The sequence below is a fragment of the Notothenia rossii genome (genome assembly GCF_949606895.1).
Source record: "Notothenia rossii genome assembly, chromosome: 8".
Lineage (NCBI taxonomy): Eukaryota > Metazoa > Chordata > Actinopteri > Perciformes > Nototheniidae > Notothenia > Notothenia rossii.
The window spans coordinates 80,207,737-80,219,493 of record NC_136906.1 but is presented as its reverse complement, the minus strand read 5'-3'; positions in this window follow the sequence as shown (position 1 = coordinate 80,219,493).

Genomic DNA, 11,757 nt, shown 5'->3' with positions numbered 1-11,757 from the left:
TTTATTTTGTGTTTGTCAGTGAAAGCAGATCATTCATATCGTATTAGGGCACCATTTGGAGTCCTACTCTCAAAATGAAGCTCGTCAGCTAGTCAGAAAAACAATTAAACTATATTTGTATGTACATTTAGAGATTTCACAGAAATACAATTGTGTTAAAACGTGAATATTTCTTCAAACAGAGGACGTTAATGCTCAACTACAAAGTCCTGCATTCAAAACATTACTTAAGTAAATGTGTTCAAGTATAATCAGGAAAAGAAGTTTTGATTGTGAAGTAAATTCTCTTGAATTGGTATTTAAGTAAAGGTATGCTTTTCAAACTGCATTTCAGATGACTAAAACATGCCGTTAGCATCATAAGTTAGCATGCTGAGTTTAGCATTCATCTCCACGCTAAGCTATGTACTTCTGATAAAGTTCCTCCTCCTAAACTCAACATCATCTGGAGTTTTTTCGTAATGTCACCTGCCTTGTTTTTTTTTTTTTAAATCTTCAGGGACGTTGTGCAGAAAACAGCTGGTTTCCTGAAGGAGACATCTGGATAGATTTTTCTCTCGTTGATCCTGCGAAGATTTTGTATTTTCTCAACAAACTTCCTTTATCTGCATACGTGAGTTTTACCTTCTGATATGGGCTTTAAAGAGTCCTCTCCTGCTGATGTTCAGGTGTATATCAGTATGTAGTGTCTCTACTTTAAAGAGTCCTCTCCTGCTGATGTTCAGGTGTATATCAGTATGTAGTGTCTCTACTTTAAAGAGTCCTCTCCTGCTGATGTTCAGGTGTATATCAGTATGTAGTGTCTCTACTTTAAAGAGTCCTCTCCTGCTGATGTTCAGGTGTAGTGTCTCTACTTTAAAGAGTCCTCTCCTACTGATGTTCAGGTGTATATCAGTATGTAGTGTCTCTACTTTAAAGAGTCCTCTCCTGCTGATGTTCAGGTGTATATCAGTATGTAGTGTCTCTACTTTAAAGAGTCCTCTCCTGCTGATGTTCAGGTGTATATCAGTATGTAGTGTCTCTACTTTAAACAGTCCTCTCCTGCCGATGTTCAGGTGTATATCAGTATGTAGTGTCTCTACTTTAAAGAGTCCTCTCCTGCTGATGTTCAGGTGTATATCAGTATGTAGTGTCTCTACTTTAAAGAGTCCTCTCCTGCTGATGTTCAGGTGTATATCAGTATGTAGTGTCTCTACTTTAAAGAGTCCTCTCCTGCTGATGTTCAGGTGTATATCAGTATGTAGTGTCTCTACTTTAAATAGTCCTCTCCTGCCGATGTTCAGGTGTATATCAGTATGTAGTGTCTCTACTTTAAAGAGTCCTCTCCTGCTGATGTTCAGGTGTATATCAGTATGTAGTGTCTCTACTTTAAAGAGTCCTCTCCTGCCGATGTTCAGGTGGTGTATATCAGTATGTAGTGTCTCTACTTTAAAGAGTCCTCTCCTGCTGATGTTCAGGTGTATATCAGTATGTAGTGTCTCAACTTTAAAGAGTCCTCTCCTGCTGATGTTCAGGTGTTAGTGTCTACTTTAAAGAGTCCTCTCCTGCTGATGTTCAGGTGTATATCAGTATGTAGTGTCTCTACTTTAAAGAGTCCTCTCCTGCTGATGTTCATGTGTATATCAGTATGTAGTGTCTCTACTTTAAAGAGTCCTCTCCTACTGATGTTCAGGTGTATATCAGTATGTAGTGTCTCTACTTTAAAGAGTCCTCTCCTGCTGATGTTCAGGTGTTCAGGTGTATATCGGTATGTAGTGTCTCTACTTTAAGTCTGCTCTGATTGGTTAGCTGGGCGGCTCTGTTCTGATTGCTCAACCGCTTAGAGATGGCCTATCACTTACAATGTGTTGGAACCCTAGCCAATAGGAGCGCAAGTGTTACATAGTGAGGTCACCGTGTTCCGGAACGTTAGGGTTTGAGCCTTTACAGACCATTTACATGCACACCAAATCTATATAGCACACAACAGGAAAGGGAAAACCCCAAAAAGCAGAATAGGGCCCCTTTAATATTTGACTCTGGTCTAACCTTCACACTCAGATGCTTTGTTCCCGAGTTTTGATAAAGCCCTGTGTGTTTGCAACCTCAATAACAAAGAGATGCTAATCTCCTGATAACACACACACACACACACACACACACACACACACACACACACACACACACACACACACACACACACACACACACACACACACACACACACACACACACACACACACACACACACACACACACACACACACACACACACACACACACACACACACACAGATGTGTTTATCAGAGTGCTTTACATTCAATGACCTGCTAGAGGAAGTTAAGTGGAGATCAGAAACAGCGCAGCAGCATGAGAAAGTCTTTGTATGCATAAGGAGGTCTTCACGGTGTATTTCATTCCCATTGGCTCTTAGAGAGGGATACGTTTAGCTTGAGTTGTTGACTCTTTCCACCTTTGCATTGTGGGAAATGTAGGCTACAGTGTTTTTGGAGCTTGACTCACAAAACAAGCTTTGCTTAAGCTCACCTGCCTCGATTTTCACCATTCTTTTATTCACGTGTCTCTTGAATATCTACATTTGATGAAAGTTAAAAACGAAGTCACGCTTTTGGGTTTCTACACCTGTTTCAGAGGTTATCAGCACATTGAATGGCTCTTATCAGTTGTATTTGGAGCATTGCAGGTTTATTTATAAAGTACCTTTCAAGAACAATGAAACTCAAAGTGCTTCACAAACATTATCAAGACCATTTGGGAAAGAAACACATTATAACATGTCATTTACATATTGAAACAATCATTAAAAAGCCAAGAGAATGGAAATCAAAAAAAGCTAAACTAGAATAAAACAGGTATTAAAAAAACTGTTCCAGAATTGATGAATGGTTAAACAGGTCGAGGATAACAGAGAAGCCTCAAACTTGATTTAAAGGGAAATGTAGTTTCCTGGGAGTTTGTTCCAGATATAAGGTCATAAAAACCAAACGCTGCTTCTCCATGTTTAACTCTGAGGACGTAAAACGGTACGGCCAAGAAAAGGTTCATAGTGTAGCAGAAATAAACCATTAAGTGCGGTTTAAACCATCATTAGTGCTTTTGATTTCCTTATTTGACAGACAGGAAGTCGGTGTAACGACCTGCAGTGACTTGGGCTTAAAATCTGTTGACTGACAGAAAGCAGAACATCCACAATCTTTCCTTGCAGTAAATATAAGAGGACGCACTCTTTCTGCTGCTGTTTGTACACCTTGTGTAGCGGGAAAGCTTTAATAATCTCCATAAAACATTTCGGGGAGCGTTTTAGTGATGGGTGGCCCGCCCCTCTGGCTTAAAGCAATTAATTCAGCTTTCTGACATCAAACCATCGGCTCAGCTCGACAGCTTGGAGCTCAAATAAAAAAATAAAAAAAGGCAAGTTCTCCTGGGAACAGAGTAAAGATGGCAGGCTCCTTTTTTCTCCACTGTTTGCTCAGTGGCTCTGAGAGCAATCTTCCCCCCCTACAAGCCTGAATGAAATGCGAGGGCACAAACAATGAGAGAAAGGGCCGGCGGGGAATGAGCAGTCTGGAGTATTTGCTCAGTGGAGGAGCTGCCACAAAGCAGACGAGGCGTTCCCATGAATCAAGGCGCCGTCTCGGACGCCTTTTTGTTGTGGCGGGTCTTCGTCTCCAGCCTTCAGACAACATATAACTGGTTTCATGTCTTTTAAAGCCTTTTCTCTGTAAACTGTACCGTCAGGTGACCCGCTCCGACTTGTTTTATTTGGCTGGTTTGACGTAGAGGCCGTTGGCACGTGGCGCTGCGGATAAATATCCATCGAGTGTTTCCACACTTTGGAGAATGAGGAAGACTTCCAGGCCAATAACGCTGACGTTTAGCCGTAGTTGACCGTTGCCCCCGCCAAATTTTTATCCCCATACCCCAAAATAAAAAAGAGCCAGAGCTCTCTGGGTGGCCGGCTGGAGGTCTGAAAGGCATCCAGATTGACGCTTAAGCTCTTTTCACCTTAAGAAAGCGTCATTGTACATCTCCATGAATGGAAAACTGCTGTTTATCTAAGATGGAGCCGATTTCTTCTTCTTCTTCTTTTTGAAGTATCTGCGGTTCAGAGACGTCCCACTGGCGTGAGATCTCAAATCTACTTTGACTTTAGAGCTGGAAACTCTAAGGAGATCTTTCAAAATGTCCATTGATCTGAAAAGTCTTGGCACAAGATAGATGAGCATAGGAATCAATATGTCCTTGGATTTCTGAAAGCTACGCCAAGCTCAGTGTGTTTGAGCCTCAGTTTGTTTGATAACGGAAAAACGACTGACCTGATCTTCTTGGAACTTGGTGGAAGGTTGAAGCATGGGTCAAAGAGGAAGCATTACATTTTGGGGGCTGATCTGATCAACGAGGCACATACACAAACTAACATGTTTTGTTAAAATTGCGAGATAGAAATGTAGGTCCCGACTTGGACAAGGCAACTTCAAGTCAGACAACAACTCGAAGAAATGCACTTGATCTGCTTCCTTCGGTCAGAACGGTGAGCAACACCAACGGCCTACAACACATCTTCTTTGTGTTGTTCCCACATTAACACTTGAATACATCGGTGATGGGTGAACAACAAAACAACTTGGACCATGAGAGGAGCACATGCACATCTCAAACTTTGTCAAAAAAGAGAGAAACTTTCTCAAAATTACAATTAAGTATCTCTAAATAAAGACTTAGTATGTCAAAAATAATCAAAACCTGTCTCCAAAAACACTAAGACCACTAATAAGTCTTTATTTTAGATTCTCAGTCAGTATTTTGAGATACAAACACAAAATGTTGAGCTTCTAAATCATTGTTTTAAAAAGGTTTCTCGTTATATCACCTACTGTCTCTTTGTTTTTCCTCTCATTAGCGGAAATGGAGTTTAATTCTTGAGTCAGATGAAAATCCCAGAACACGTGAAACCACACATGAGCTTCTAAACCTTTTGTTTGAGAATGAATGATTTAGTATCTCAAAATGATGGCTTTATGTGTCGGATTAATGACCTAATGTAATGAGAAACTTTAACTAAATGATCACCAAGTATCTTAAAGCGATTACTTACTATTTCAAAATAACGGCTTAGTATCAAATACTTTAGTATAAAGTTCATTTTGTTCAGCTTCTAAGTCATTGTTTTTAAAAAGGTTTCTCATTATCTCTCGCGGAAATTGACTTTTATTCTTGAGTCAGATGGAAATCCCAGAACACATGAAACCAAACATGAATTGATGACTTAGTATACAATATAATGACTTTCTATCAAATAAAATGACGTGACTAATTCTTGTTTTTATTCACCACGACACCAAGTCAAATTCCTCGTACGTGTCTGATTCTTAGTATTTTAGAATAATGGCTTAATGTGTCGGATTAATTACTTATGCTGCGTTCACACCGCATAACTCGCATCATTCAAACAAGACGCGTTGGCTAGGGGGCTTCAACAAGATGAACATATTTGACCGTGATTTAATTGTAACACACGTTTCTAAATGATGCCGAAGTAACAACATACTGATACCGGTTAGTAAAAACCATGAATTAATGCTTTGACAAGTCTGCAGACAGACGGCAGGCGAAACACCTTTTAAAATGCGTGTTTTCTGAATGGAGATCGGCTAAGCTAACGCAGTATATGCTCATTCCACACTCACAACAACGGCCTACAGACATAAATAAACCAGCGACTGTATTCTCCATGACACAGACAGTCTGTGGTTTGGACTTGTTTAACTTCTGTCTAGTTTCTGAACAGATATGAGGAGCTGTGAGCTCTGAGGGCTAACAGCTAACGGCTAACAGCTAACGGCTAACAGCTAACAGCTAACGGCTAACGGCTAACAGCTAACAGCTAACGGCGGATTGTTGTGGTTCAACGTCAGTGACGGCAGGCTGAGATCCTCGTCGCTGATTGGCTACCGCGAGATCGCGTCACGGGAATTTCACGCTCGAGTTGAAAAGATTGAACTTGAGCGTTTGTCGCGGCCCCCTCCAATCGCCTCAATCGCTCCGCGGCATTCGCATCAACCGCTTCATTCTCGCCGTCGGAGCAAATTCGCGTCTCTGCATTGACTTTACATGTAATCGCGCGGCCCCCAAACATCGCACCATTAGTATCTCAAATTATGACTTGAGTTAGTATAAAGTAAAAACATGTAAGAACGTTTCTAGATATAATCACCTACAGTCTCTTTGTTTTTCCTCTCATAGGCGGAAATTGACTTTTTTCTTGAGAATCAGATGAAATCCCAGAACACGTGGAACCAGATTCGGACATGAAAGCTTTTGGTTTTTGACTCGTGGCCTCGGGAAGCCGACAGAAACCCTGCAGATCCTCCTCGTCCAAAACTGAGCCGCAGAACAAAGCAGAGCACAGACGATGATTAATTGTATAAAAAAAAAAAACCTGCAGACACTCAGCCTTGGTGTTATCTGCTGCTGCCGCTCACCCAGGGAAAGCTGCTGAGCAAACACAGGTGGCACACACACACACACACACACACACACACACACACACACACACACACACACACACACACACACACACACACACACACACACACACACACACACACACACACACACACAGCAACTCACACACATACAGCAACACTTCCTGGAGACGAGGGGTCGATTGATGTTGGACTGTGAAGGGCAAGGCTGAAATCAAACTTTCCAAATAATGACTCAGTGTTTCTAAGTAATAGGAAGTACTCTTGATAACATTACTTAATATATACAAATAAAGAGAAATGATATGAAATACTTTACTTAGTATCTCAGAATAATGACCTTATATGTCCAAACATTTTGAAACTTCAACAAAATGATCATTAAGTATCTGGAAAAAATGACCTACTATCTCAAATAATGGCTTAATATCTCAAAATAATGAAAAACAGTTGCTATATAATCACAAAGTAAATTGAAATAATGAATATTTTGATTAAATAGTGCGGTAAAAAGTCCAATATTCCCTTCTGAGATTTAGTTGAGTATAAGTATTGAGGATATTGATATTTAAATTAAAGTAGAGGTACCTTAAAATTGTACATTAATGGAGTAAATGTACTTAGTTACTGTCATTTAAAACCAATACATTCCCAGAATAAAGCAGTTACACATTAAAATAAATCTGTGTTTCCGGACGTCCAATGACTATTCCTTTATAACAACATTTGGGGATTATTAACGACACAATAACATAGTGTTTGAACATTTTCATGCAAAAATATTCCACTTTTAAGACAGATATTACATTAATAATACAATTAAAGCTCATTTTAAATGTTGAGACGGCTTCTAAGTAGTTTGACATTGGTATAATCAGATATACAGAAAGGTGACCGTGTTATTTGCTCATTTTTATTCGCTTTCCGTGCATCCTGCTATATCTGATTCCTGTCCGGGTCACATGACCTCTCACCTCGACCTCGCACGCAGACATCCTTAAATAAACCAAATAAGAATCCTTTAAAACGTGACATGTCTACTCCTTTTTTTTTTTTTTTTAACCACGTCAGCAGCGTTTTTCTTTCCCCTGTTCCTTGGTGAGTTTGTTCTGGGAAAACCAAATCGAGAGCTCGATAAAGCCGAGCGCAAATATGGGGAAGATGGTCATCGGCATGTGGAGGTTTACTCAGTGTAAACACACAGTGACAGCAGCAGCACAGGGAACAGAGCAGGGAGGACAGAGACAAAGAAGGGCAAAATAAATCACAAAGAATACGTTAAATTACACTTTTCAATGTTGTTCTTGCTCAAATCAGTTCTCCAAACTCTTACATTTCCTACGATATAACTACGAATAATTTAAAAGAGTCAAAAGGAATCAGTTTAGAGCTAATGGTGCAAAGAATAATGTCGAAAACGCTATCGTCAAATAGTGATGAATATACGCTTTTTAGTGACACGACATACTGATATACACCTGACCATCAGCAGGAGAGGACTCTTTAAAGTAGAGACACTACATACTGATATACACCTGAACATCAGCAGGAGAGGACTCTTTAAAGTAGAGACACTACATACTGATATACACCTGAACATCAGCAGGAGAGGACTCTTTAAAGTAGAGACACGACATACTGATATACACCTGACCATAAGCAGGAGAGGACTCTTTAAAGTAGAGACACTACATACTGATATACACCTGAACATCAGCAGGAGAGGATTCTTTAAAGTAGAGACACTACATACTGATATACACCTGACCATCAGCAGGAGAGGACTCTTTAAAGTAGAGACACTACATACTGATATACACCTGAACACCAGCAGGAGAGGACTCTTTAAAGTAGAGACCTTACATACTGATATACACCTGAACATCAGCAGGAGAGCACTCTTTAAAGTAGAGACACTACATACTGATATACACCTAAACATCAGTAGGAGAGGACTCTTTAAAGTAGAGACACTACATACTGATATACACCTGAACATCAGCAGGAGAGGACTCTTTAAAGTAGAGACACTACATACTGATATACACCTGAACATCAGCAGGAGAGGACTCTTTAAAGTAGAGACACTAGATACTGATATACACCTGAACATCAGCAGGAGAGGACTCTTTAAAGTAGAGACACTAGATACTGATATACACCTGAACATCAGCAGGAGAGGACTCTTTAAAGTAGAGACACTACATACTGATATACACCTGAACATCAGCAGGAGAGGACTCTTTAAAGTAGAGACACTACATACTGATATACACCTGACCATCAGCAGGAGAGGACTCTTTAAAGTAGAGACACTACATACTGATATACACCTGAACATCAGCAGGAGAGGACTCTTTAAAGTAGAGACACTACATACTGATATACACCTGAACATCAGCAGGAGAGGACTCTTTAAAGTAGAGACACTACATACTGATATACACCTGAACATCAGCAGGAGAGGACTCTTTAAAGTAGAGACACTAAATACTGATATACACCTGAACATCAGCAGGAGAGGACTCTTTAAAGTAGAGACACTACACCTGAACATCAGCAGGAGAGGACTCTTTAAAGTAGAGACACTACATACTGATATACACCTGAACATCAGCAGGAGAGGACTCTTTAAAGTAGAGACACTCCATACTGATATACACCTGAACTTCAGCAGGAGAGGACTCTTTAAAGTAGAGACACTACATACTGATATACACCTGAACATCAGCAGGAGAGGACTCTTTAAAGTAGAAACACTCCATACTGATATACACCTGAACACCAGCAGGAGAGGACTCTTTAAAGTAGAGACACTACATACTGATATACACCTGAACATCAGCAGGAGAGGACTCTTTAAAGTAGAGACAATACATACTGATATACACCTGAACATCAGCAGGAGAGGACTCTTTAAAGTAGAGACACTACATACTGATATACACCTGAACATCAGCAGGAGAGGACTCTTTAAAGTAGAGACACTACATACTGATATACACCTGAACATCAGCAGGAGAGGACTCTTTAAAGTAGAGACACTACATACTGATATACACCTGAACATCAGCAGGAGAGGACTCTTTAAAGTAGAGACACTACATACTGATGTACACCTGAACATCAGCAGGAGAGGACTCTTTAAAGTAGAGACAATCCATACTGATATACACCTGAACATCAGCAGGAGAGGACTCTTTAAAGTAGAGACACTACATACTGATATACACCTGAACATCAGCAGAAGAGGACTCTTTAAAGTAGAGACGCTACATACTGATATACACCTGAACATCAGCAGGAGAGGACTCTTTCAAGTAGAGACACAACATACTGATATACACCTGAACATCAGCAGGAGAGGACTCTTTAAAGTAGAGACACTACATACTGATATACACCTGAACATCAGCAGGAGATGACTCTTTAAAGTAGAGACACTACATACTGATATACACCTGAACATCAGCAGGAGAGGACTCTTTAAAGTAGAGACACTACATACTGATATACACCTGAACATCAGCAGGAGAGGACTCTTTAAAGTAGAGACACTACATACTGATATACACCTGAACATCAGCAGGAGAGGACTCTTTAAAGTAGAGACACTACAAACTGATATACACCTGAACATCAGCAGGAGAGGACTCTTTAAATTAGAGACACTACTGATATACACCTGAACATCAGCAGGAGAGGACTCTTTAAAGTAGAGACACTACATACTGATATACACCTGAACATCAGCAGGAGAGGACTCTTTAAAGTAGATACACTACATTCTGATATACACCTGAACATCAGCAGGAGAGGACTCTTTAAAGTAGAGACACTACAAACTGATATACACCTGAACATCAGCAGGAGAGGACTCTTTAAAGTAGAGACACTACATATTGATATACACCTGAACATCAGCAGGAGAGGACTCTTTAAAGTAGAGACACTACATACTGATATACACCTGAACATCAGCAGGAGAGGACTCTTTAAAGTAGAGGCACTACATACTGATATACACCTGAACATCAGCAGGAGAGGACTCTTTAAAGTAGAGACCCTGCATACTGATATACACCTGAACATCAGCAGGAGAGGACTCTTTAAAGTAGAGAAACTACATACTGATATACACCTGAACATCAGCAGGAGAGGACTCTTTAAAGTAGAGACACTACTGATATACACCTGAACATCAGCAGGAGAGGACTCTTTAAAGTAGATACACTACATACTGATATACACCTGAACATCAGCAGGAGAGGACTCTTTAAAGTAGAGACACTACATACTGATATACACCTGAACATCAGCAGGAGAGGACTCTTTAAAGTAGAGACACTACATACTGATATACACCTGAACATCAGCAGGAGAGGACTCTTTAAAGTAGAGACACTACATACTGATATACACCTGAACATCAGCAGGAGAGGACTCTTTAAAGTAGAGACACTACATACTGATATACACCTGAACATCAGCAGGAGAGGACTCTTTAAAGTAGAGACACTCCATACTGATATACACCTGAACATCAGCAGGAGAGGACTCTTTAAAGTAGAGACACTCCATATATACACCTGAACATCAGCAGGAGAGGACTCTTTAAAGTAGAGACAATACATACTGATATACACCTGAACATCAGCAGGAGAGGACTCTTTAAAGTAGAGACACTACATACTGATATACACCTGAACATCAGCAGGAGAGGACTCTTTAAAGTAGAGACACTACATACTGATATACACCTAAACATCAGCAGGAGAGGACTCTTTAAAGTAGAGACACTACATACTGATATACACCTGAACATCAGCAGGAGAGGACTCTTTAAAGTAGAGACACTACATACTGATATACACCTGAACATCAGCAGGAGAGGACTCTTTAAAGTAGAGACACTACATACTGATATACACCTGAACATCAGCAGAAGAGGACTCTTTAAAGTAGAGACACTACATACTGATATACACCTGAACATCAGCAGGAGAGGACTCTTTAAAGTAGAGACATCATTTAAAGGTATCTTTGGCGCTTTGTGTATCGTTTATCTTCAGAAGCAAACTGAAACTACTTCTCCTGAAAGATTAGTATCGGTCTGAAAGATTAACGTAGTGTTGGTCCACACTGCAATGCAGATCACACTCATTTCTCAGCCCATTGTCTGAGTAATGTGTTAAAAGACGCCCTTCTTTTATGTTGTGCAGCGTTTTGATCAGGACTGCAGGAGGAATAGTGCATGCAAAGCTTAAGTTA